Consider the following 26,879-nt stretch of genomic DNA (forward strand, 5'->3'; position numbering starts at 1 on the left):
CCAAGGTAATCTGAAGAATACTGCAAGAAAAGAAAAATTCCCCTATGAATTCGTTGCAAGAAATAAATGGCCCGTCCCTCAACATACATACATATCTACCCATGTTTTGGCGGTTTTAGATTCAGAGCATTTTGATTTAGGGAATTTTTTCATCTGTCTAGTGGCTGTAGAGGAGTTTTGTGCTTTGTGGCACTGTTTTGTAGTTGGTTTTTCCATGGCTGCTGCACATCTAAAGCAATAAAAGGCATTTGAATTGCAATAATTTGCCTTCTCTCTGTCACTCATAGTGCCCTGACTTGGTTGCCAAGATTTTGAGAAAAATCACAGTTATACACACACTTTCTGTGCTGATACCTGCCACCCCTCTATTTGTTTTCTGATAAATATGCCCTTTCCCTGGAATTCTACTCAAATGCCAGTCTGTGATTGATTCTGGTGCCTGTCTTGTCCCTGTGTTATATGACAGCCCTTCCTGCATAAGAAGCCCTGCCCCTTCAGAGAAATGTGCTCAGAACTCAGTCTCCTCATTCTTCCCCCAGCCAGCACTCAGCAGCTGCTGAGCAGAAATGCGTTTTGGGAATGCCAGTGTGACAATTACACAGGTACCTAGGAGAACCAAAAGCTCTGGTCTCGGCTGCATGATGGCTTCAGGGAAATTAAGTGCAAGCTGTTTGGTGAATATTTCTCCTTAGGACATCATGAAATCCCAGAGGTGGGGATGCGTGGACGGTGCCTGCCTGTTTCTTTTCCCCTTCTCCCCCAAGCTTCTAGAAAGAAGAAAGAAAAAACTGCAGCTTAGTATTTGATATTTTGAATTAATTAGAGCCCCAAATCCCACACCAGCCAGCAGGCTTCTTAATGAGGCCAATGTATTCATCTTCTTCAGGGATCATTACAGTGCCTCACGATGCCCTATGGGTTTCAAAGCACTACTGCACGCCACTGCTTCATCTGGGATCCACAATCACCTTGGTAGGTGGTCAAGACAGAAGTCATTCTTTCCATTCCTAGATGAGCTTTCAGGGATGTTGAGTCACTTTTTCAAGGTCACATAACTAATAAGCACTAGAAACTGGATTTGAACTCAGCTGGTCTGCTACCAGGTTCCGTGCAGTTAACCACTGCTGTTCTACACTGCCTCTCCAGAAAGATGCACAGCTGCTTCATGACAGAGTTATTTAGGGATGCAGAAAAAAACAGAGAGGTTCAGTAAAATTTGAATTTCAGATAAACAATTAGTAAGTTTTTTGTATAAGTATGTCCCATAGTTATGCTTATCTCACAAATCGCATGGAAAATACTTACATGTACTAAACATTTATTTGATGTTTACCTGAAATGTAAATTTAATTGGATATTCTGTTTTGTATTTGCTAAATCAGCCAATGCCATACTCAGCACTATCCTAACAAGGCTGGCCAACCACCTGGCCTGACCAGCTATACTCCAGCCATACCCATGCCTGCCTAATGCCACTTTCTTTTACTGACCCTGGCTTGAAGCTTACCAGCCATGCCTTCTCCATCCTCCTGACTTCACCTGCTTAATCTGTCCCCAAGCCCCAGGCAGTCAGCATTAGCTTTGGTTCTTTCATCTGGCCCTTCCTTCCCACTCCTGTAAGCACCACTGTGATCCAGAAGCCTATTACCTCTCATCCAGATCATGACCAAAGTTCTAGTTGCTGCATTCAACAGATGATTGGCAGACATTTTCTGACCAAAGCACAGGACATTTATCTATTCAAAACTTGCTAAAGGCTCCCTAAGTTTCTTAGTGTGGCCTTCAGAGCTTTTTGGTTGGGGTCCAACTTGACAATGCCACCTCCTCTCCCCACCACTACCACAGTTGAGTGTGGATTATAAGCCTCAGTCACACTGAGGACCCCAGTTTCCCACTTTTGTTTGCTTCTGTCACTCCATTGACCTTGAATCTCACCTCCCTTGGCATCCTCAAGTCCAGTTTGACAACCACTGCCTCCAGGAAATATTTTATCCTTTCCACTCACACAGCCGTAAGTGATTTTGCCTCTGGCTCAACTCTCACAGTGCTTCCTAACCCTTTTTGGTACACACCATAATATCGTTCTTTTCTTGTTTTGGCCTATGTCTTAGCTCTTCTCTCCACTGTCTTACATTCATAGAGGACAAGAGCTATTTTTGTGTTTTGTTTCTTCCCTAAAGGGCTTAGCACAGTTTATGTCACATGATAGATGTTCCATAGAAATGTTTGGATATAAGTGAATGGCCTGATCCCAGAATCATTCTCTACTCAGTGACACTTACTCTATGCCAACATTGGGCCAAACATGGAATTAGAGTGATCACTAGGATCTGGGTCTTATCTTAAAGGCATACCATAAAAGCAAAGCAACCTTAACTGGAATGAAACTAGACCACCCTGAAACCAATCTAAGATCAGTGTTTCTGCAAAAGAATCACACACCCAACTCCACAATGATTTGAAGAATAGGGGAGGACTTCACTCAATAACCCTTGAGAAGGTTGGAGAGCATATGGAGAGGTGAGGACAAAAGTACATCTTACAACATGCAGCAAAACATTCTCTAAGTCCTCTTCCAATTCTCCATCCCAAACCCACTCTTTGTGGTACCTACTTATTCCATCTATTTCTCTCCCTTCTCCCCTAATGTCAAAAAGCAGCTCTCATTTGGCCTCTATGGTGCTCCATCCTCAATCCAGCCCTCTCCTGGGATTTTGTGTGGTTTTGAAATATTGCTGCCCACTTTCTCATATTAAGCCATTGAGCCCTTCTCTTGCTTTCCATGGCTACATCCCCAGGCACTACCTGCACAACAGAGTACCTAGAGAGGCCAAGGAAAAAAAATATTAATTTTTTTCCCACCACAAATTGATCAGACACTCTGTGAGGGCCTTCAAAAGGTATAGAAAAAAAAGGCCCAGAAAGAAGAAAAGCAAAGAATGGGCAGGAAGACATGAGGAGGGGGCCAGAGGCCCGTACTGCTCCTTCATCTTTGATGACATTTTCTCTTCCAAGTCCTCCTTGCAACTTGTAGTATGCTGTCTCTAAAGTGGCCTCTGAGATGACACCCAATGGCCCCATCTCTTGGGATCAATGCCCTGTGTCATTCTCTCCTGTTAGGCTTGGGCTGGACCTAATGACTCACTTAAAACAAAACCAAATATGGCAGAAGTGATGGGATGTGACTTCTGAGATTAGGTTATTAAAAAACTCCAGTTTCCGAGGGCTCAGTTCCATTCCATTGGTCTATATCTCTGTTTTTGTTACCAGTACCATGCTGTTTTGGTTACTGTAGCCTTGTATTATAGTTTGAAGTCAGGTAGCATGATGCCTCCAGCTTTGTTCTTTTGGCTTAGGATTGTCTTGGAAATGCAGGCTCTTTTTTGGTTCCATATGAACTTTAGAGTAGTTTTTTTCCAATTCTGTGAAGAAAGTCATTGGTAGCTTGATGGGGATGGCATTAAATCTATAAATTACCTCGGGCAGTATGGCCATTTTCATGATATTGATTCTTCCTATCCACGAGCATGGAATCTTCTTCCATTTGTTTGTATCCTCTTTTATTTCATTGAGCAGTGGTTTGTAGTTCTCCTTGAAGAGGTCCTTCACATCCCTTGTAAGTTGGATTCCTAGGTATTTTATTCTCTTTGAAGCAATTGTGAATGGGAGTTCACTCATGATGTGGCTCTCTGTTTTGTCTGTTATTGGTGCATAGGAATGCTTGTGATTTTTGCACATTGATTTTGTATCCTGAGACTTTGCTGAAGTTGCTTTCAGCTTAAGGAGATTTTGGACTGAGATGATGGGGTTTTCTAAATATACAATCATGTCATCTGCAAACAGGGACAATTTGACTTTCTCTTTTCCTAAGTGAATACCCTTTATTTCTTTCTCCTGCCTGATTGCCCTGGCCAGAACTTCCAGCACTATGTTGAATAGGAGTGGTGAGAGAGGGCATCCCTGTCTTGTGCCAGTTTTCAAAGGGAATGCTTCCAGTTTTTGACCATTCAGTATGATATTGGATGTGGGTTTGTCATAAATAGCTCTTATTATTTTGAGATACATCCCATCAATACCTAATTTATTGAGAGTTTTTAGGGCTGTTGGGGAAAGGATTCCCTATTTAATAAATGGTGCTGGGAAAACTGGCTAGCCATATGTAGAAAGCTGAAACTGGATCCCCTCTTTACGCCTTATACAAAAATTAATTCAAGATGGATTAAAGACTTTAATTTTAGACCTAAAACCATAAAAAACCCTAGAAGAAAACGTAGGCAATACCATTCAGGACATAGGCATGGGCAAGGACTTCATGTCTAAAACACCAAAAGCAATGGCAACAGAAGCCAAAATTGACAAATATATAATTAAACTGAAGAGCTTCTGCACAGCAAAAGAAACTACCATCAGAGTGAACACGTAACCTACAGAATGGGAGAAAATTTTTGCAATCTACTCATCTGACAAAGGGCTAATATCTAGAATCTACAAAGAACTCAAACAAATTTACAAGAAAAAAACAAACAAACCCATCAAAAAGTGGGCGAAGGATATGAACAGACACTTCTCAAAAGAAGACATTTATGCAGCCAAAAAACACATGAAAAAATGTTCATCACTGGCCATCAGAGAAATGCAAATCAAAACCACAATGAGATACCATCTCACACCAGTTAGAATGGCCATCATTAAAAAGTTAGGAAACAACAGGTGCTGGAGAAGTTGTGGAGAAATAGGAACACTTTTACACTGTTGGTGGGACTGTAAACTGGTTCAACCATTGTGGAAGACAGTGTGGCGATTCCTCAAGGATCTAGAACTAGACATACCATTTGACCCAGCCATCCCATTACTGGGTAGATACCCAAAGGATTATAAATCATGCTGCTATAAAGACACATGCACACGTATGTTTATTGTGGCACTATTCACAATAGCAAAGACTTGGAACCAACCCAAATGTCCATCAATGATAGACTGGATTAAGAAAATGTGGCAAATATATACCATGGACTACTATGCAGCCATTAAAAAGGATGAGTTCATGTCCTTTGTAGGGACATGGATGAAGCTGGAAACCATCATTCTCAGCAAACTATCGTAGGGACAAAAAACTAAACACCACATGTGCCCACTCATAGGTGGGAATTGAACAATGAGAACACTTGGACACAGGGTTGGGAACATCACACACCGGGGCCTGTCGGGTCAGGGAAGGGGGGAGGGATAGCATTAGGAGATATAACTAATGTAAATGACAAATTAATAGGTGCAGCACACCAACATGGCACATGTATACATATGTAACAAACCTGCACGTTGTGCACATGTACCCTAGAACTTAAAGTATAATAAAAAAAAAAAAGGCAAAGAATAAAAATCAAAAAACAAACAAAAAAAACCTCCAGTTTCCATCTTAGTGTCTTTCTCTTGCTTGTACTCTCTTGCTCTCTCTTAGATTGCTCCTTCTAGGTGAATCCAGCTGCCATGCCATCATTTGGAGGGGTCCATGTGCATGAGCTTGCACCCATTTCCCCACAGTTGACCCTTGAGATGACTGCAGCTCCAACTGCCATCATGACTGCATGACATACCTTGAGCTAGTGGCCTCCAGCTAAGCTGCACCCAGATTTCTGACCCATACAAACTGTGAGATAATAATTGTTGGTTGTTTTAAGCCACTAAGTTTTGGGGTGATTTTGTTTGTTATGCAGCAATAGATAACTAATACACAGCTGAAATTTCCGCATGCTTCACTGTGACTCAAGCACACCCACCCTACTTCATGTTCAAATGTCATTTTATAATGCTGCAGTTGAAATGATAAAGCTGGTGGTCTCCAGAGACACTTGTAGGGCTTTTATAGCTGTTACAAATTCTGCTTCATGAATCCCAGACCCATATGCAAATGTGAAGCTCAACCTTTGATAAGCCATTTGATTTCCCTTTTAGCTAATGAAGTGAAAATACACCATTTTACACTAAGATTAAATTGCGAAAATGTTTCACTCCTGTCCCCAGTTAGTTGTAATTAAAAATAGAAATGGAAGAACAGGAAAAGTCACTGACTCTCTTCTGGCATACTGAGCAACGGAAGGGGAAACTGTGATCCTCTGAAACTTCTAAGTGGAGGTAAAAGGGTGGGCATGGGGGAGCAGGGTGAGAGCACAGGCCTGCCCAAACTGGCAAAGGGTGTGCAGTCATCCCCCAGCAGCTCAGAATGCCAGAAGAAATATTTCCCCATGCTTTCTGGGGAGAAGGAAAGGAGGGAGAGCATTCCTATTTCTCAATGTCTGCTTAACACAGAGCATCTTAACTTGGGGCTCACAAATACTTAGTAGGACATGATTGAGTTTTATAGGGTCTGGAAACTGCTGACACATAGTAAGAACTCGAACGTGTAAAAAAATGAAGTGTGTGTGTGTGTATGTATGTATGGGTGAGGGAGGTGTTTAGGTATGTTGTGTGGCTGAGACAGAGAGTGAGTGAGGGAGTGTATATGCACCTCTGTGTAGGTGTGTTGTGTATAGGGATCTATGTGTGAGAGATAAAATAGGTGAGAACCATATATATAAACGTGTGTGTGTGTTTAGGTACCCACGTGTACAAGAGACAGCATGAGTGAGGAAGCATCTATGAGCCTATGTGTCTCTGTGTGAGGATATTTGTGTAAGTATACAAATACTAGGGTTATCTATGTATGAGCTACGGTATATCTATGTATGTGTGGGTGTGAAAGTATGGGTGAGTGGTAGATACGTATGAATGTGCATTATGGACATGAGAGAAAAGTGGCTCTCTGATTCCGTAATGCTTAAGAATCCCCTGGGCATCTTGTTAGGAAGGTAGGTCCTCAGTCCCTACCTCCTGAGATTCTAATTCAGTAATCTGGGGAGGGGCCCAGAAATCTGTAGGTTTTTATCCTGATGGTTCTCAGGCAGGCAGGTCCAGAGAGAAACACTAAACCCAGAGACCCAGAGTGAAAAGGAACTGTAAAAGTCATCATTCCACAGATGAGTAAACTAGGTCTGGAGGAGGAAAGTGGCTTGTTGCAGGCCACACAACTAACGAATGAAAGCCACGACTCAAACCCTGGCTTCCTGTCTACCAGCTCAGTATTCATTCGGCTACAGCAATATTTCTCCAATGGGAAGAGACTTGGGGAGAGAGTCACATGAGGGCTTTATTCAATGTCCCCCATCCCATATAGTGGCCCTTGAGAATCCTTGTCATAGTGAACATTTGTTTGTGCTGATTATATGCCAGGAGGGTGTTGGGGGAGAAACCAGGACTTGGTATCATGTCATATCCCTGCTAGGACTACTGTATTAAACAGCAAAGGCAAAGCACATCCCTGTAAAGTGAGCCCTGTGTAGGGGGACATCCTAGCTGGAAGTCCCAAATATTCTACCCAACGAGCAGCTGGGATGAGGGGGCAGATACCCTCCTGGCAATAATTGGGCTCATGGATGATTCTGTCTTCACACAAACTGGGCGTAGCCAATGGCATTTCATAGGAGACACCCTTCAAAGACATACTCACAAAAGAGCCAAGTGCTATTTTTAATTCAACCATCATGCCATCTAACAACCTCTCTCATTACCCTCTACCTCACCCATTCATCTCAGATGCTGAACATTGTCGGATGCTTTTTAAAAATCTAAGCACACGGTAGCCCCTGAGTTTCCTTTATCTGCCATGACAGCAGTGTCTTCAAAGAACTTCCGTAGGTTATTTTAAAATGACCTCCTCTAGCTTGGAGCTTAGTTTCCCAGAGAGCTTTCACTTCAGTGCTGGATGTGAGAGGGGGAGGACCAGGAAGGCTGATTCGGCAGCCCTGCTGAGGCAACAGTGAGCACTGGCAGAGAACTGTGTGTGAGGCCCAAAGAGTTAGTGATAGATGTGAGGGGAGGCTCTGCCTCTTTCATGAGCTGATGTCAACTCCTTCACTCCTGGTGTCTTCATCTCTGCACCAGCTTAGCCAAGGGAAGGATGGAGCCACTTCACCCCGATCCTGACCATTTCATTTACCATGGTGCTGTAGACACACGGGGGCCACTAGCATGCCAGCAGCCACCACAGACAATAACTCAACAAAGAGATTGGCTAGGCCACAATCCCACAATCCATTGTTCTGTGCTCTTTCCACCCTGTTCATGAGGCAGGAGGCTAATAAACAGCCAAGCAATACAGGGCTGAGTCGAATAGAGATGATTAGGACACTTGAAGTCTCCTTTGTGGCTCTTGAAGTCTCCTTTGTGGCTCAATAAAGGTTGAGCCAGTGGTGGAAAGCATCTTCAGGGAAGCCCAAGCTTGCCATCTGAAGCATAGAGCTGTTGATTCCGCCTGGGATTTTCCCATTATTCACTGTGTTTCATGTACGGATTAGCTGAAACCTGATTTCCTGGGCTCTCAGGCTTTCACTGCTTAGGTCCTTCCTGTGGAGTCTCACAGCCTTTTCCCTGAGCCTTTCAAAGGCCTACACCTCTGTGCCTCTATATCACTAATGCTGTACACTTCTCAGTCAGGATATAGCTCTGGAAGGCAGGGCTTCCGTGTCAGGCATGCACCTTGCCCAAGACCCTTCAAATTATGCATGTTTGGAAATGTGTGTATCTCTGTTTCTGGGCAAAAATTGGATGCTCAGAACCTCCCTCCACTGTAGGCTAGGATGTGTTACCTCTGTTGGTGGCCACATACTGCCCTGTGACATGGGAAATGCAGGAAAGAGAGCAGGATATCACCTCTCTAGGCCCCCACATGTCCCAGGCACAGGCATAAGATCTCAATCCTCACAAAGATCCTGTGATTTATCCTCCAATTACAGTTGAAGAAATTGAGGCCTAGAAATATTTGGTAATTTTCCAATATAGCTAGTAAATTGGCAGAGCTGGATTGTAACTCAGATTATCATGAGGATTAAATGAGCTGGTGCAGGTAAAACCACAGACCTCCAAACAGTGCTAAACAGGAGCTCTTCTCACCCTCCTCTCATGCAGCAGTTCAGTTGTAGCACCAGCATAAGGAATTGCCCATCTCTGGGCTTGGGTTTCTGCATCCATCAACTAAGGGGACTGACTTTCCAAAGTGTGTTTCTCTGAATACTGTGGAAAGAAGAAAGCAACAAGGAGAGGGAGTGAAAGCCGCCTCTAAAACCACAAGGCTTTCCTTTCCCCTTCAAGCAGCAGTTCTCAGACTGGGGGCAGTGGAGAGGGTTCAAGAGAGCTGCAGAACCTCCCAAACAACATTGCGTGCATGTGCCTGGGTGGATTTTCCTGGAGAAGGTGGTCATAGCTTCAATTCAGGGCCAACACCCAAAAGAAACTATTAAAGGTAAATCCTTCGAGAGGACACCCAACATCCATTGGGCATTTATTCCAAGCTCAAGTTTCCTTATTACTGTAAAAGGCTAACGTTATTTTTAAAAGCTGTACTTAAGAATTTGAGGCACCATTTGTATGTAGACTAAGTCAATCAAGAGAGGCCTTGGAATCAGATAAACTGGAATTCAGTTGCAGCTCTGCCATTTGCTGGCTGTATAATCCTGGCCCAGTTACTTCAGTGAGCCTCCCTGAGCCTCACTGAGCTTCACTGAGTTGACACGTAGTAAACATATCAACTGAGGAAAAGTATTACTACAACCTGGCACATGGTAGGCATTGGTTAAATGCTGTTGTCCTTTCTTTTCTTCTAAATCTAAATGCAAAGTAAAGTTTTAATTATTCCTCAGAGTTGGCAGAATCTCAACTCTGAAATAGTTATTATTGCTATTGCTGTTGGTAGCTAACAATTATGGAGTGCTTACTATATGCCAGGCACTGTCTTTAATGATGTTCATATATTTACTCATGAGACTTATTCACTACCACGAGAAAACTATAGGGGAAACTGCCCCCCATTATTCAATTTTCTCCCATTGGCTCCCTCCCACAACACATGGGAATTATGGGAGCTACTATTCAAGATGAGATTTTGGTGGGGACACGGCCAAACCATATCAGAAGTGCTCACAAACCTGGGCTTTCCTCAATCTTGTGGGAGGAGCCTGAGCTCATCTCTAACCCCAGGACCCTAGGCTCTGGCAAGGGCTTCAGGTTAATGGCTAGACTATTGTTACCATGACGCTCCCACTGCAGGCTGGACTCAACCTTATCTTCTGGACTCAGGAAGCCAGACACATATTAATTCCTGCCATTACAATCTCCACGCATTTATGCATGCATGCATTCATTCATAAATAAATGCATTATTTATTCATTTGACATTTCCTTCCCTTTTTGCATCACTACCCTCCCCCCTTTTTTCACCTCCTTTCACTTCTGTCTCATTCTCCATAACACATGTCAACAACCTCAATGATATCTTTCAATATTTTTCTATATGCTCAAATACATTTGGGGCAGTTGATCATTGTTTTAGAAATCTGAGATCACAATGTGTACAATTTCTGCACAGTACTTTCCTCACTCAGAAATCTCTCTCAGAAATCTTTCTAGGTAACCTGGTAAAGCTCTAGCTTGGTTTTTTTTTTTTTTCATGGATGCAGTCAAATTCATCATCCAACTTAACTTTCAGCCATACGTAAGTGTTGGCAGTTCCCTGAATACCCCAGACTGTATCCCATCTCTATGCCTTTGCCCATCCTGCTCCGTGGACCTGGCAAGTACATTTCCCTATTGACCTGAGGGATACTTCCTCATCTGTAAAGACTCAGCTCATAGCAAATCTTTCCTGCCAACAAATGACCTGGCAGAAGTGACCCTGCTCTCCTTTGTGTCCTCAAGGTGCCCTGAACAGAATTCTATCTGAGAGTGTCTAAGATGTTAAGTGAGATATTGATATCTGTCTCCCCCAACAAGACTCTAAGTTCAGGAAAATAAGACTTGTCTGTTTTGCTCACTGCTGGAATACTATAGGTACCCAATAAATATTCTGAGGCCAGGTGTGGTGGTTCATGCCTGTAATCCTAGCACTTTCAGAGGCCGAGGTGGGAGGATCCCTTGAGCTCAGCAGTTTGAGGCCAGCCTGGGCAACATGGGGAAACCATGTCTCTACAGAAAATACAAAAAAAAAAAAAAAAAATGGCCAGGCGCGGTGGCTCATGCCTGTAATCCCAACACTTTGGGAGGCTGAGGCCGGCAGATCACCTGAGGTCAGGAGTTTGAGACAAGCCTGGACAATATAGTGTAACCCGATCTCTACTAAAAATACAAAAATTAGCCAGGCATGCTGGCATGCCCCTGTAGTCTCAGCTACTCAGGAGACTGAGGCAGAAGAATCACTTGAATCCAGGAGACAGAGGTTGCAGTGAGCTGAGATGGAGCCACTGCACTCCAACCTGGACAACACAGCGAGACTCCATCTCAAAATAAATAAATAAATAGAGGTGGAGCCAAGATGGCCGAATAGGAACAGCTCCGGTCTCCAGCTCCCAGCCCCAGCGACACAGAAGACGGGTGATTTCTGCATTTCTGCTTGAGGTACCGGTTTCATCTCACTAGGGAGTGCCTAACAGTGGGTTCAGGACAGTCGGTGAAGCGCACTGTGCGCGAGCCGAAGCAGGGCGAGGCATTGCCTCACTCGGGAAGCGCAAGGGGTCAGGGAGTTCCCTTTCCTAGTCAAAGAAAGGGGAAACAGACGGCACCTGGAATATCGGGTCGGTCCCGTCCTAATACTGCGCTTTTCCAACGGGCCTGGAAAACGGCACACTGGGAGATTGTGTCCCGCACCTGGCTCGGAGGGTCCTATGCCCACAAAGTCTTGCTGATTGCTAGCACAGCAGTCTGAGATCACGCTGCAAGGCGGCAACGAGGCTGGGGGAGGGGCGCCCGCCATTGCCCAGGCTTGCTTAGGTAAACAAAGCAGCCAGGAAGCTCGAACTGGGTGGAGCCCACCACAGCTCAAGGAGGCCTGCCTGCCTCTGTAGGCTCCACCTCTGGGGGCAGGGCACAGACAACCAAAAACTCAGCGAGAACCTCCACAGCCTTAAATGTCCCTGTCTGACTGACAGCCTTGAAGAGAGTAGTGGTTCTCCCAGCACACAGCTGGAGATCTGAGAACGGACAGACTGCCTCCTAAAGTGGGTCCCTCACCCCTGAGCAGCCTAACTGGGAGGCACCCCCCCAGTAGGGACAGACTGACACCTCATTCAACCGGGTACTCCTCTGAGACAAAACTTTCAGAGGAACTATCAGACAGCTGAATTTGTGGTCTCACGAAAATCCGCTGTTCTGCAGCCACCGGTGCTGACACCCAGCCAAACAGGGTCTGGAGTGGACCTCTAGTAAACTCCAACAGACCTGCAGCTGAGGGTCTTGTCTGGTAGAAGGAAAATTAACAAACAGAAAGGACATCCACACCAAAAACCCATCTGTACATCACCATCATCGAAGACAAAAAGTAGACAAAACCACAAAGATGGGGAAAAAACAGACCAAAAAAACTGGAAACTCTAAAAAACAGAGCACCTCTCCTCCTCCAAAGGAACGCAGTTCCTCACCAGCAACGGAACAAAGCTGGATGGAGGATGACTTTGATGAGTTGAGAGAAGAAGGCTTCAGACGATCAAACTACTCTGAGCTACGAGAGGAAATTCAAAACAATAGCAAAGAAGTTAAAAACTTTGAAAAAAAATTAGAAGAATGGATAACTAGAATAACCAATGGAGAGAAGGGCTTAAAGGAGATGATGGAGCTGAAAGCCAAGTTTCGAGAACTACGCGAAGAATGCAGAAGCCTCAGTAGCAGATGCGATCAACTGGAAGAAAGGGTATCGCTGATAGAAGATGAAATGAATGAAATGAAGAGAGAAGGGAAGTTTAGAGAAAAAAGAATACAAAGAAATGAACAAAGCCTCCAAGAAATTTGGGACTATGTGAAAAGACCAAACCTACGTCTGATTGGTGTACCTGAAAATGATGGGGAGAATGGAACCAAGTTGGAAAACACTCTGCAAGATATTATCCAGGAGAACTTCCCCAATCAAGCAAGGCAGGCCAGCATTCAGATTCAGGAAATACAGAGAACGCCACAAAGATACTCCTCGAGAAGGGCAACTCCAAGACACATAATTGTCAGATTCACCAAAGTGGAAATGAAGGAAAAAATGTTAAGGGCAGCCAGAGAGAAAGGTCGGGTTACCCACAAAGGGAAGCCCATCAGACTAACAGCTGATCTCTCCGCAGAAACTCTACAAGCCAGAAGAGAGTGGGGGCCGATATTCAACATTCTTAAAGAAAAGAATTTTCAACCCAGAATTTCCTATCCCACCAAACTAAGCTTCATAAGTGAAGGAGAAATAAAATACTTTACAGACAAGCAAACGCTGAGTGATTTTGTCACCACCAGGCCTGCCCTAAAAGAGCTCCTGAAGGAAGCACTAAACATGGAAAGGAACAACCGGTACCAGCCCCTGCAAAAACATGCCAAATTGTAAAGACCATCGAGGCTAGGAAGAAACTATAGCAACTAACGAGCAAAATAACCAACTAACATCATAATGACAGGATCAGATTCACACATAACAATATTCACGTTAAATGTAAATGGGCTAAATGCTCCAATCAAAAGACACAGACTGGCAAACTGGATAAGGAGTCAGGACCCATCAGTGTGCTGTATTCAGGAAACCCATCTCACGTGCAGAGACACACATAGACTCAAAATAAAGGGATGGAGGAAGATCTATCAAGCAACTGGAAAACAAAAAAAGGCAGGGGTTGCAATCCTAGTCTCTGATAAAATAGACTTTAAACCAACAAAGATCAAAAGAGACAAAGAAGGCCATTACATAATGGTAAAGGGATCAATTCAACAAGAAGAGCTAACTATCCTAAATATATATGCACCCAACACAGGAGCACCCAGATTCATAAAGCAAGTCCTCAGTGACCTACAAAGGGACTTAAACTCCCACACAATAATAATGGGAGATTTTAACACCCCACTGTCAGCATTAGACAGATCAACGAGACAGAAAGTTAACAAGGATATCCAGGAATTGAACTCAGCTCTACATAAAGTGGACCTAATAGACATCTACAGAACTCTCCACCCCAAATCAACAGAATATACATTTTTTTCAGCACCACACCACACCTATTCCAAAATTGGCCACATAGTTGGAAGTAAAGCTCTTCTCAGCAAATGTAAAAGAACAGAGATTATAACAAACTGTCTCTCAGACCACAGTGCAATCAAACTAGAACTCAGGATTAAGAAACTCAGTCAAAACCGCTCAACTACATGGAAACTGAACAACCTGCTCCTGAATGACTATTGGGTACATAATGAAATGAAGGCAGAAATAAAGATGTTCTTTGAAACCAACGAGAACAAAGACACAACATACCAGAATCTCTGGGACACGTTCAAAGCAGTGTGTAGAGGGAAATTTATAGCACTAAATGCCCACAAGAGAAAGCAGGAAAGATCCAAAATTGACACCCTAACATCACAATTAAAAGAACTAGAAAAGCAAGAGCAAACACATTCAAAAGCTAGCAGAAGGCTAGAAATAACTAAAATCAGAGCAGAACTGAAGGAAATAGAGACACAAAAAACCCTTCAAAAAATTAATGAATCTAGGAGCTGGTTTTTTGAAAACATCAACAAAATTGATGGACCGCTAGCAAGACTAATAAAGAAGAAAAGAGAGAAGAATCAAATAGATGCAATAAAAAACGAAAAAGGGGATATCACCACCGATCCCACAGAAATACAATCTACCATCAGAGAATACTACAAACACCTCTATGCAAATAAACTAGAAAATCTAGAAGAAATGGATAAATTCCTCGACAAATACACCCTCCCAAGACTAAACCAGGAAGAAGTTGAATCTCTGAATAGACCAATAACAGGTTCTGAAATTGTGGCAATAATCAATAGCTTACCAACCAAAAAGAGTCCAGGACCTGATGGATTCACAGCTGAATTCTACCAGAGGTACAAGGAGGAACTGGTACCATTCCTTCTGAAACTATTCCAATCAATAGAAAAAGAGGGAATCCTCCCTAACACATTTTACGAAGCCAGCATCGTCCTGATACCAAAACCTGGCAGAGACACAACCAAAAAAGAGAATTTCAGACCAATATCCTTGATGAACATTGATGCAAAAATCCTCAATAAAATACTGGCAAACCGAATCCAGCAGCACATCAAAAAGCTTATCCACCATGATCAAGTGGGCTTCATCCCCGGGATGCAAGGCTGGCTCAACATACGCAAATCAATAAATGTAATCCAGTATATAAACAGAACCAAAGACAAAAACCACATGATTATCTCAATAGATGCAGAAAAGGCCTTTGACAAAATTCAACAACGCTTCATGCTAAAAACTCTCAATAAATTAGGTATTGATGGGACGTATCTCAAAATAATAAGAGCTATCAACAACAAACCCACAGCCAATATCATACTGAATGGGCAAAAACTGGAAGCATTCCCTCTGAAAACTGGCACAAGACAGGGATGCCCTCTCTCACCGCTCCTATTCAACATAGTGTTGGAAGTTCTGGCCAGAGCAATCAGGCAGGAGAAGGAAATAAAGGGTATTCAATTAGGAAAAGAGGAAGTCAAATTGTCCCTGTTTGCAGATGACATGATTGTATATCTAGAAAACCCCATTGTCTCAGCCCAAAATCTCCTTAAGCTGATTAGCAACTTCAGCAAAGTCTCAGGATACAAAATTAATGTACAAAAATCACAAGCATTCTTGTACACCAATCACAGACAAACAGAGAGCCAAATCATGAGTGAACTCCCATTCACAATTGCTTCAAAGAGAATAAAATACCTAGGAATCCAACTTACAAGGGATGTGAAGGACCTCTTCAAGGAGAACTACAAACCACTGCTCAATGAAATAAAAGAGGATACAAACAAATGGAAGAACATTCCATGCTCATGGGTTGGAAGAATCAATATCGTGAAAATGGCCATACTGCCTAAGGTAATTTATAGATTCAATGCCATCCCCATCAAGCTACCAATGACTTTCTTCACAGAATTGGAAAAAACTACTTTAAAGTTCATATGGAACCAAAAAAGAGCCCGCATCGCCAAGTCAATCCTAAGCCAAAAGAACAAAGCTGGAGGCATCACGCTACCTGACTTTAAACTATACTACAAGGCTACAGTAACCAAAACAGCATGGTACTGGTACCACAACAGAGACATAGATCAATGGAACAGAACAGAGCCCTCAGAAATGATGCCGCATAGCTACAACTATCTGATCTTTGACAAACCTGACAAAAACAAGAAATGGGGAAAGGATTCCCTATTTAATAAATGGTGCTGGGAAAACTGGCTAGCCATATGTAGAAAGCTGCAACTGGATCCCTTCCTTACACCTTATACAAAAATTAATTCAAGATGGATTAAAGACTTATATGTTAGACCTAAAACCATTAAAATCCTACAAGAAAACCTAGGCAATACCATTCAGGACATAGGTGTGGGCAAGGACTTCATGTCTAAAACACCAAAAGCAATGGTAACAAAAGGCAAAATCGACAAATGGGATCTCATTAAACTAAAGAGCTTCTGCACAGCAAAAGAAACTACCATCAGAGTGAACAGGCAACCTACAGAATGGGAGAAAATTTTTGCAACCTACTCATCTGACAAAGGGCTAATATCCAGAATCTACAATGAACTCAAACAAATTTACAAGAAAAAAACAAACAACCCCATCAAAAAGTGGGCAGAGGACATGAACAGACACTTCTCAAAAGAAGACATTTATGCAGCCAAAAAACACATGAAGAAATGCTCCTCATCACTGGCCATCAGAGAAATGCAAATCAAAACCACAATGAGATACCATCTCACACCAGTTAGAATGGCCATCATTAAAAAATCAGGAAACAACAGGTGCTGGAGAGGATGTGGAGAAATAGGAACACTTTTACACTGTTGGTGGGACTGTAAACTAGTTCAACCATTGTGGAAGTCAGTGTGGCGATTCCTCAGGGATCTAGAACTAGAAATACCATTTGACCCAGCCATCCCATTACTGGGTATATACCCAAAGGACTATAAATCATGCTGCTATAAAGACACATGCACACGTATGTTTATTGCGGCACTATTCACAATAGCAAAGAGTTGGAACCAACCCAAATGTCCAACAACGATAGACTGGATTAAGAAAATGTGGCACATATACACCATGGAATACTATGCAGCCATAAAAAATGATGAGTTCGTGTCCTTTGTAGGGACATGGATGAAACTGGAAAACATCATTCTCAGTAAACTATCGCAAGGACAAAAAACCAAACACCGCATGTTCTCACTCATAGGTGGGAATTGAACAATGAGAACTCATGGACACAGGAAGGGGAACATCACGCTCCGGGGACTGTTGTGGGGTGGGGGGAGGGGGGAGGGACAGCATTAGGAGATACACCTAATGCTAAATGACGAGTTAATGGGTGCAGGAAATCAACACGGCACATGGATACATATGTAACAAACCTGCACATTGTGCACATGTACCCTAAAACCCTAAAGTATAATAAAAAAAAAAAATAAAAAAATAACTCAAAATTTTACCCAGGTGAGGTATCCTTCCAAATTGTCCAAAATGACCCTCTTCCTCACTCTGATAATCTTGTGTTAAATCCTGCCTTAATATGGATTGCTCGTGTCTTACATTGTTTGCAGCGACTATTGCGAATTCATCTTAATATTGGTCAAAATGCTTAACATTTTTAATTATGAGCAAATATATCCATATACAAATGGGTTCATGTACATGCACAAATAAATTCTTGATTCAAATATAAAAAAAAAAAAAATAAATAAATAAATAAATAAACAATACAAAAAAAAATAGCCAGGACTGGTGGTGTGCATCTGTAGCCCAGCTACCTGGGGAACTGAGGCAGGAGGATCCTTTGAGCCAGGGAGGTTGAGGCTACAGTGAGCCAAGATTGTATCACTGCACTCCAGTCTGGGCAAGAGACTGAGACTCTGTCTCAAAAAAAAAATTAGACATGATGGATGGATGAATGAATAAATGAATGAGGATAACGAAAGCCTGAACCGAAGGACCAGCAGTGGGAGAGGAGTGACACTGGCACACTTCAGAGCTATTTATGAGGTAGAACTGCCAAGACTTGGCAATTAGCTTAAGGGAGGGTTTCTTATTTCCACAAGAACAGAATAGGCACTATGAAAGGTCATGTTAGTCTTGTTTGTGGTTTCCTCCCCATTGCCTAAATTGAATAGCGCCTAGTGCATAGTTGGTGCTAAATAAATATTTATAACGCGGTGGCTCACGCTTGTAATCCCAGCACTTTGGGAGGCCGAGGCGGGCGGATCATGAGGTCAGGAGATCGAGACCACGGTGAAACCCCGTCTCTACTAAAAATACAAAAAAAATTAGCCGGGCGTGGTGGCGGGCGCCTGTAGTCCCAGCTACTCGGAGAGGCTGAGGCAGGAGAATGGCATGAACCCGGGAGGCGGAGCTTGCAGTGAGCCGAGATTGCGCCACTGCACTCCAGCCTGGGCGACAGAGCGAGGCTCCGTCTCAAAAAAAAAAAATAAAATAAAATAAAATAAAATAAATAAATTAATTAATTAATTAATTAATTGCACTGGATTCAGGGATCTCCAGCCTGGGCCTTGTCACTGACCCAGAGGAATAGATCCTTCAGCAACCCAAGCGTCTCACCTTGTCGGCTCTCAAAGACTTCTGCTCTCTGCTTGCTCTCCTGTACTATCCAAATCATGATGCAAGATCCTTCTCCCTCGGAATCTTTCTGAAGTCCTCACCTCAGCTAGTCTCAGTTATTTCCAGCCCAAGCCTGTGCTGATGAATGACTGTGTTTGTGTGTGTGTGTGCATGTGCCCATGTGCGTATGTGCAGCTGTGTGCGTGCGTGCAGCTGTGTGCGTGCATATGGTGTGGGTGTGAAGTAAGATTCCCAGCGGGAGGCTCAGAATATTTCTATCACAGAAAGAGGGAGCACAGCTCAGGGGTTATTCTTAGCAGCAACAGAGAAAACTGATATTCCTGTGCTGAGGTGAGGGTGGGCAGGGCTGCCTCACTCTCCTGTTGGCACCAGGTCAGAATCCAGGGTATGGAGAGAAACCTTTACCCAAATCCCTAGGAAGGCTTCATCAAAAGAGGATCCCCCACCATGCTCCTAGCCCCATCTACAAGAAGGGTCCCCAAAGGCTGAACATTGCTTGGGGGTAGCAAGGAATAGAGTAGTGAAGAGTGATTCCTTCTTGGGACAATGGCCACACTCCCCTATAGTTTCTGCCATAAATCAAATTTAGAGGCCCAAGGAATTCATCACACTACAACAAAGCAATAGCCTAAGCAAACGCACTGATGATGACGAGTACAGAAATTTCCACAGGCTAGTGAGGAGCTCTGATATGTGTCCTGAGGGTACATAAAGAACAGACTGAACTGGATGGTAGGGCCCAGACCATGGTGTTCCTTGAATGTCTTTTTAAAAGGTTTGGGCTTTATCCTGAAGGCAGTTTGAGGAGTAGGGGGTGTAATCCATGAAAGAGTTTAGGCAGGGAGGTGACATAATCAGCTTTCGATCTGCAGTCACTCTGGTGGCAATGTGGAAAACAGACTGGATGGAAGCAAGATTTAGGTACAGAGGAACAAAGAAGAGACTGCGAAGATTTCACTGGCACCATATATATGGAGGGAACATGGGAAAAGTGGATCATCAAGAGATGCTTAAGGGATAGGCTTAATAGAACCAGGACAGTGGCAAGGGAATGTAGGCAGGACTAGATTTCAAAGAGCTGATGGAAAATCGTGGAAGATGGGCTGGAGTTGAAGGAAGATTTGAAGGAAAGAGGCAAGAGTTGTGTCAGAGGTGACTCAAGCTTTACAAAGAGCCAGGAACAGAAAAGATAAACAAAAGGTCCTCAGGGAAGTGTTGGTGTGGTTGCAGGGCTTTGGGGACAACAGGAGTGCAGAAGCCTGTCTTGAGCAGTTAAACTGGGGGTCTCAGCTGTCAGCCTAGTGTAAATGCCCAGCAGGCAGTTGGGAAGAGAGGTCGGCACTGGAAAGAGCAACCTGAATTTGACAGCATGAGATGACTCAACCCACAAGCCGGGCCAATCCTGGCCTGCAACTTGGCACAAGGCACATGCCATGCTGCCTCCCAGCAACAGGTTCTCACAATCTAAAATCCACCTCCTACATGTATGGCTTGAAGGAGATGCATTTAACTTAGATTTGTAATATAAAATGTGTATACAACCATTTATTCCATTAGTACATTTACTTTCCACCTCAGAACTAAATGCCTCTACTAATTAAGTACATTTATTTTAACTGCAGAAGCATTTGTTTCCAAAATAAGGACATGTTAATTATCTGCAAAGTGAAATTAACCCCAGGATGCTAATCTGTATATTCATCTGCCTGGATATATATTACCCATGGATGCCTGGTTGTGCTGCCAACCGTTGCACAACACTGTTCAGTGCACTCTTACCACCTGCATCCCCATCCTTCTTGTTATCGTCTTACTGATAACTGCATGGTTGATGTGGAATGTGTAATTTAAATATTGCCACACTCATTCCAAACCTAAGAAGACTACAGATACAGGATTCACAAGCAGGTTCTGATATAATTCAAGGGCATTTTTACCGGGAGAGGAGGTAACTGTCTCCAACTACCCTGAGGAGATTTTTGCTCATGTTTTATGAGAACTGACACCTTAATTCTCTTGTCACTGACATTTCCTAGACATGGGTACATATCTGTAATTCTCATGATATGTCATTAGTATTAATTAAGCCACATCAATAGCATAATTTAGCTAGTCAGTCAACATCTTCTGAGAGCTCTCAGTGGGGGTAGCCCTAACTCAGAGCACCGGAGAATTAATAAGGGAAAAGAAAATGCAGGAATAGAAAGAGTTTTCCAGAAAGATGGGCATTCTTGCCTTCACAGCCACTGGGGAGTCACTTGCAGAAACTTCAAGAAGGAGTGAGGTCTTCTTTTATGATATGACATCTGTTTTTCTCATCTGCACAATGGAGCAGAAATACCTTGCAACAGTCTGGCATCAAGGGGAGGAGCTTCAGAGAGAGTAGGCTTCAGTGCCCCCGGGGAAAGACAAATGGAATGCAATTGGTTCCAGCAGGAATTTGGCAACTCTGTGGACCAAATTCTGGCCTTTGGTCTACCAAGTCTGATCAGTCAGAAGTGAAAAAGTAAGAGAGCCCTCTCAGTTAACAGAATGTCTTCTCTCTTCCTTCCTTTACATTCCTCTCTCTCCCTGCCTCCTTCCCTTTCTCATTCCTTTTATCCCATCCTTTCTTTCTTCCAAAATATTTTTTGAGCATATACTATGAGCATTTACTATTTACTTAGACACTATGCTAAGTAGTGGAGGGACAATAGTGAACAAATAAAAGTTCCTTCTTCTAAGCAGCTAGGATTCTAGTGAGGGGAGAGAATCATAAGTAAACAAATGAACAAACCAAACAATATGTCAGCTGGTGAGAAGTGTTATAAAAAATAAATGAGAATACAGGAACAGAAGTGATGAGAGTGGATGAGTATTTTAACTTCAGTTAGTTCCCTGTGCAGCATAGACATAGTAGAAGTCAGCAGGAAGGAGAATATTCCTACTCTTGGATACCCAGACTCATGAGGCATGCATGCAGTGTTAGTAGCAGTGGAAATAAATGTTGCATTTTTAAAGTGCTAGCTTGGTGCTACTGGAACTACATATTTTATACATCCAAATGGCTTTCCTAGCCAAGTACCATGTGCTCATGCCTACAAAAAAGACAGAGGCCATTACCACCTACTTTTTCCCTTGGGCTAGCACCAACTTGACTCCCCAAAGGAAGGCTCAAGAGCATTAATCTGGGGATTCCCTGACTTCTGATGAGTGGTAGGACACATAAAAAGGAAATGCAAGTCAGAAGTTATGTTTCTACTTCCATGAATGAGATGTGGGTTGGGCTCAAGGTGAATAAGAGGCTAGAACTGAATGGTTTGAGAGTGATCCAGAAGATGGCATTGTCTAACATCAGGGTTAACTGCGGCTACATTGAAGAATTCCAAATTAGGGATTTAAACCCCAAGTCCTCTGGTCCCCTATGCATCCTTGATTGTAGTATGTAGAAGAATATGGATGTGCATAGGCCATTTTACACATAAATTTTTTAAATACACTAAAGTACACTAATGCGTTACACACCAAGTTCAAGATGCTTGAACTTTGCTTTGCTTGGCAGCCGGTGGTTCTAAGAACTAGACTCAAGATGTGGGCATTATCAAATAGTTCCAATAAAGGAGGACAGAGGAAAGATTGCCTTCATATGCCCATTTATGTCTACCAACTTGAAAGGATATATCATGCTATTGAGGTTCCTGTCCCTTCTTAGTGACCAGAGAAAATGGTAATTTAAGATGGAATTATCTAGAAGACTTAGCTTATGTAGACGACTATTATATATCAATCTGTGCATTTGTTTTGGTCCATCTCCTCCCAGGTTGATGGATGCAGCAAACCACCATGGCACGTGTATACCTATGTAAGAAAACTGCACGTTCTGCACATGTATCCCAGAACTTAAAGTATAATTAAAAAATAATAAAACTTGCTATGCTATAACTTGACAAAGCAGAAGACTGGGAGAAAAGGTGGTTTTTCAAATGGGATATTTTAGCCCTGAGATAAAAAAAGAAACAAGCCAGAAGTATTAATAAAAGGAACAACAGAAGCTGCTATGAGTAAAAACAGAGCATAGGATTATCATTACTTAATTCAACAAGCATATGTTTTTCACTCACATCACAGTTCAAATGGATCTTTGCCAGCCAGTCTTTCACTTGGTTCCTTAGGATCCTGGCTTCTCAAAAAAAAAAAAAAAAGAAGAAGAAGAAGAAAAAGAACGAAAAAGAATGGATGCTTCATGATAATTTCAGGTACTGCTGCAGCATTAGCGCCTAAATAATGTCTGACTCAGAGTAGATACTCAACAAATATTTGTTGCATGAATGAATGACATAACTGCTTGCAACACATCTTTGGGAGAGCACAAGCTGCAGCCCCTTAAGGTACTGGGCTGCCTAGAGAGGGCTGTTTGTTTTCTTATGATTCACTTTTGAGAGTTCTCTGTATAAATCTAAATATAAGTCTTTGTCAGGTATTTGCTTTGCAAATATTTTCTGTGCCTTGTCTTTTTATTATTTTATCAGTGTCCTGTAAAGGAGATGAATTTTTTTATTTTGTCCAGTTTGTCATTTGGTTCTTTTATGGATTGTGCTTTTGGTGTCATATCTAAGAAATCATTGCCTAACCCAAAGTCATAGATTTTCTTCTAAAAGTTTTACAGTTTTAGGTTTTACATTTAGGTCTGTGTTCTATTTCAAATTAATTTCTGATTATGGTGAGGTAGTGGTCAAGGTTCTTTTTTTGCATTTGAATACTCAATTGTTCCAGCATCATTTATTGAAAAGATTATTCTTCTAGCTCCATCCACATCCCTGCAAAGGAAATGTTATCATTCCTTGTTACAGCTGCATAGTATTCCATGGTGTGTATGTACCACATTTTCTTCATCAAATCTGTCACTGATGGGCATTTGAGTTGATTCTTTCTCCACAAATACAGCAATATTTGCAATAGCACACTATTGTAAACAATGTAAATGTTCATCAATAGGGGACGAGTTAAACAAATTCCAGCATATTTATCCAGTGGAAATCCACGGCACCATTGAAAAGAATGTTAATAGCTCTATACATACTTATTTTGAGCAATATTTATGCCCTGTTAAGTAGACATAACATTTTAAATTGAAATAAAATTAATTTTCATATATTTTCCTGTTAACCATATGTTCACATCTTTTCATCCAATGAATATTCATTGAGATGTTCTTATGTGCAGGCACTGTTCTAGGCACTGAGGATACAGCAGTGATATCTAGTGGGAGAAAGCAGATAATAAACAAATAATTAGTGTGATGGTTAATTGCATGTGTCAACTTGGCTGAGCTAAGGGATGCTCAGATAGCTGCTAAAACATTATTTCTGGATGTGTCTGTGAGGGTGTTTCCAGAAGAAATTGGCATTTGAGTCAGTAGACTGAGTAAAGAAGATCCAACCTGACCAATGTGAGTGGCCATCATCTAATCCATTGAGGGCACAAGTGGAACAAAAACGTCATAGAAGGTAAAATTCTCTCTTCTTATCTTGATCTGGGACATCTGTCTTCTCCTGTCCTGGGACTTTGGTGCTCTTGGTTCTCAGATCTTTGGACTCAGATCAGGACTTACAACATTGGCTCCCCTGGTTCGCAGGGCTTCTGGTTTGGACTGGAACCACACCACTGGCTTACCTGGGTCTCCAGCTTGTAGATGGCAGATCATGGTGCTGCTCAGACTACATGACAGTGTGAGACAATCCTTCATCCTGAATCTCTTCCTATATAGCTATATATTTCTTATTGATTCTCTCTGGAGACCTCTGATGAACACAAGTAGCTACACACAAAATTTGATCATGATAAGTGCCATGGAGAGAAATAAAACAGGGTAAGAAAGACGTGGAGTGTGGGATTGAAGCGTTACAATTTTAATAGGGTGGACATGGACAGTTTTACCAAGAAGGTGACATTTGAGTAAAGACTTAAAGGAGGTGAAAATGTGAGTTACACAGACATCTTGGAGACAAGCATTACATGGTGAGGAAAAGCAAGGCCCCCAAAGCAAGAGCTGTTGGAGGAATTTCAAGGAGGCCAGTGTGGCTGGAACAGAGTGAGCAAGTGGAATGGAGTGGCAGGGAATGAGTGAGGGAGACAACAGCTCAGTAGGGCCTTGTGGGCTACTGGAAAGACTTTGGCTTTGACTCTCAGTGAGATAAGGAGGTATTTGAAGGAGTTTCAGCAGAGAAGGAACAATTCTGTTTATTTTTAGGAGCTCTTTATATATTTAGGAAATTACTTCTTTGTCAGTCATATATTTTGGAATTTGTTGTTCCCCATTTGTCATTTCTGTTTCTACATTTTGCTTATAATATTTTTCTATGTAAACCTTAATGTGTACTTGGTTAAATTGATAAATTCTTTGTATAATTAATAGCTAGCTATTGTTGGCCTACCTATAATTAATTTCTGCTTTATCTGGTAATAGGCCTGAATTTTCATTTGGGATCCAGCCCTCTCCCTCACACTATGCAGGGCCTGGGAGACTAAAGCCTGCTGGAAATAACTCCAGCTTGGCCCTGCCAAACATTACAACACCTAGCGCCTGCTCTCCCCACCATAGTGACTGATTTGGGCAGGAATGAGACCACAGCCACTCCAAGAGCCCAGCTGTTGGCTATCAGTAACATCTTCTCCTCTAAACAGGAGATCCAGCTATATTGAAGGCTTCCAAAATTACCCTATGCCTACCTGTCACAGGAATGTTCAGAGGACTAAGCCTCTGCCTTTCTCCACCCCATACTTACTTCATATGGAAATATGAATGGGCAACTTCACAATTTATTATTTACATCACCTAGACGCAAGTCAGAGGGAGAAGCAACAAATCAGCAGTACCTAAGAAGTTCTCAAGTCCTCAAGGTGAACTTTACCTATATATACAAAATATATTTGCCTCTTTCCTTTAACCCTTTTTCTTACTCCCACCACTTTCCACCCAATGTGTAATAATGTTAGTCACTTCATAGAGTTCTTACGAGAAGTTAAATGAGGAAATCATATAACCCACTGAGGGCTGGCAACAAGCTCTGAATAAGTGCTATTCAGTTATGAGTATTATTATCTCCCTTGGGCTGGATTCACAGTGTCACCTCTTCTGGGGGCCATAGTAAGCCAATGGTTCCAGCTCCTTCTATTATGTCATTTTAATTTGGGGAATGGCTTAACATATTAGATGATCCTTTACGTGCCTGAGCAGTCTTTCTTTGATGGTATTTCTGTGATCTTATGAAGAGCTAGATGTTGCCGCTCCATTTTATCTTGCTGGTGGCAGCTGGTGTTTAGCCAACTTGTCTTTTTTTCCTGTCTTTATATTTTTGGTTTTGTTTTTTGGCAGAAGCCTGTGTTTTTCAGATTACTTTTTGCTTGTGTCTACTTTTTCCCAAAACAATATTACATATCAAACTTATTGTATATTTAAGTTTATTTTATGCATCAAAAGTTGCACTGAATTTCTATGCTATTGTGGGGCAAATTGACATCAATGTAATTTAATTGACTTTATCCCAAATTAGGCTATGTCTTTCCATATATTCTAATCTTCTTTTATGTCCCTCAACAGTTTCCTTCATATAAATATTGCATATTTCTAATTAAGTTTATTTTTTAAATCTCCATTTTGGATGTCTTAAATATAGTCTTTTCTCCCTTTGCTCTTTATCAAAGATCGGCAAACTATCGCCTGTTTTTGTAAATAAAGTTTTGTAATACAGTTTAAATGGCCACTCCCATTTATTTACATGTTGAGTATGGCGGCTTTCAGACTGAAATGGCAGAATGAAGTGGTCATAACAGAGACCATATGGCCTGGAAAGCCAAATATATTTATTATCTGGCATTTTACAAAAAAAGTTTGCCAACCTCTGCTTTATATTTTTTATCTAGTTGTTATTCGAGAATAAAGAAAGCTATTGATATTTGTATATTAATTTTTTACCCAGCTACCTTACTGTTCTTGTTACTTAATAGTTTACAGTATTTCTTTTAGTTTTTCCAAGTGTAACATCTGTAAATATTAATAAATCTATTTGCTAATATTTCATTTAGCATTTTTATATCTATACTCACATGAGAAGTTGTCTTTAATTTTCTTTTGTATTTATCAACCTGTGTTCACTCAGGAAAATGAAGCCACTTAAGTATACCAGGA

Source organism: Symphalangus syndactylus, chromosome X, assembly GCF_028878055.3.
Source record: "Symphalangus syndactylus isolate Jambi chromosome X, NHGRI_mSymSyn1-v2.1_pri, whole genome shotgun sequence".
Taxonomy (NCBI): Eukaryota; Metazoa; Chordata; class Mammalia; order Primates; family Hylobatidae; genus Symphalangus; species Symphalangus syndactylus.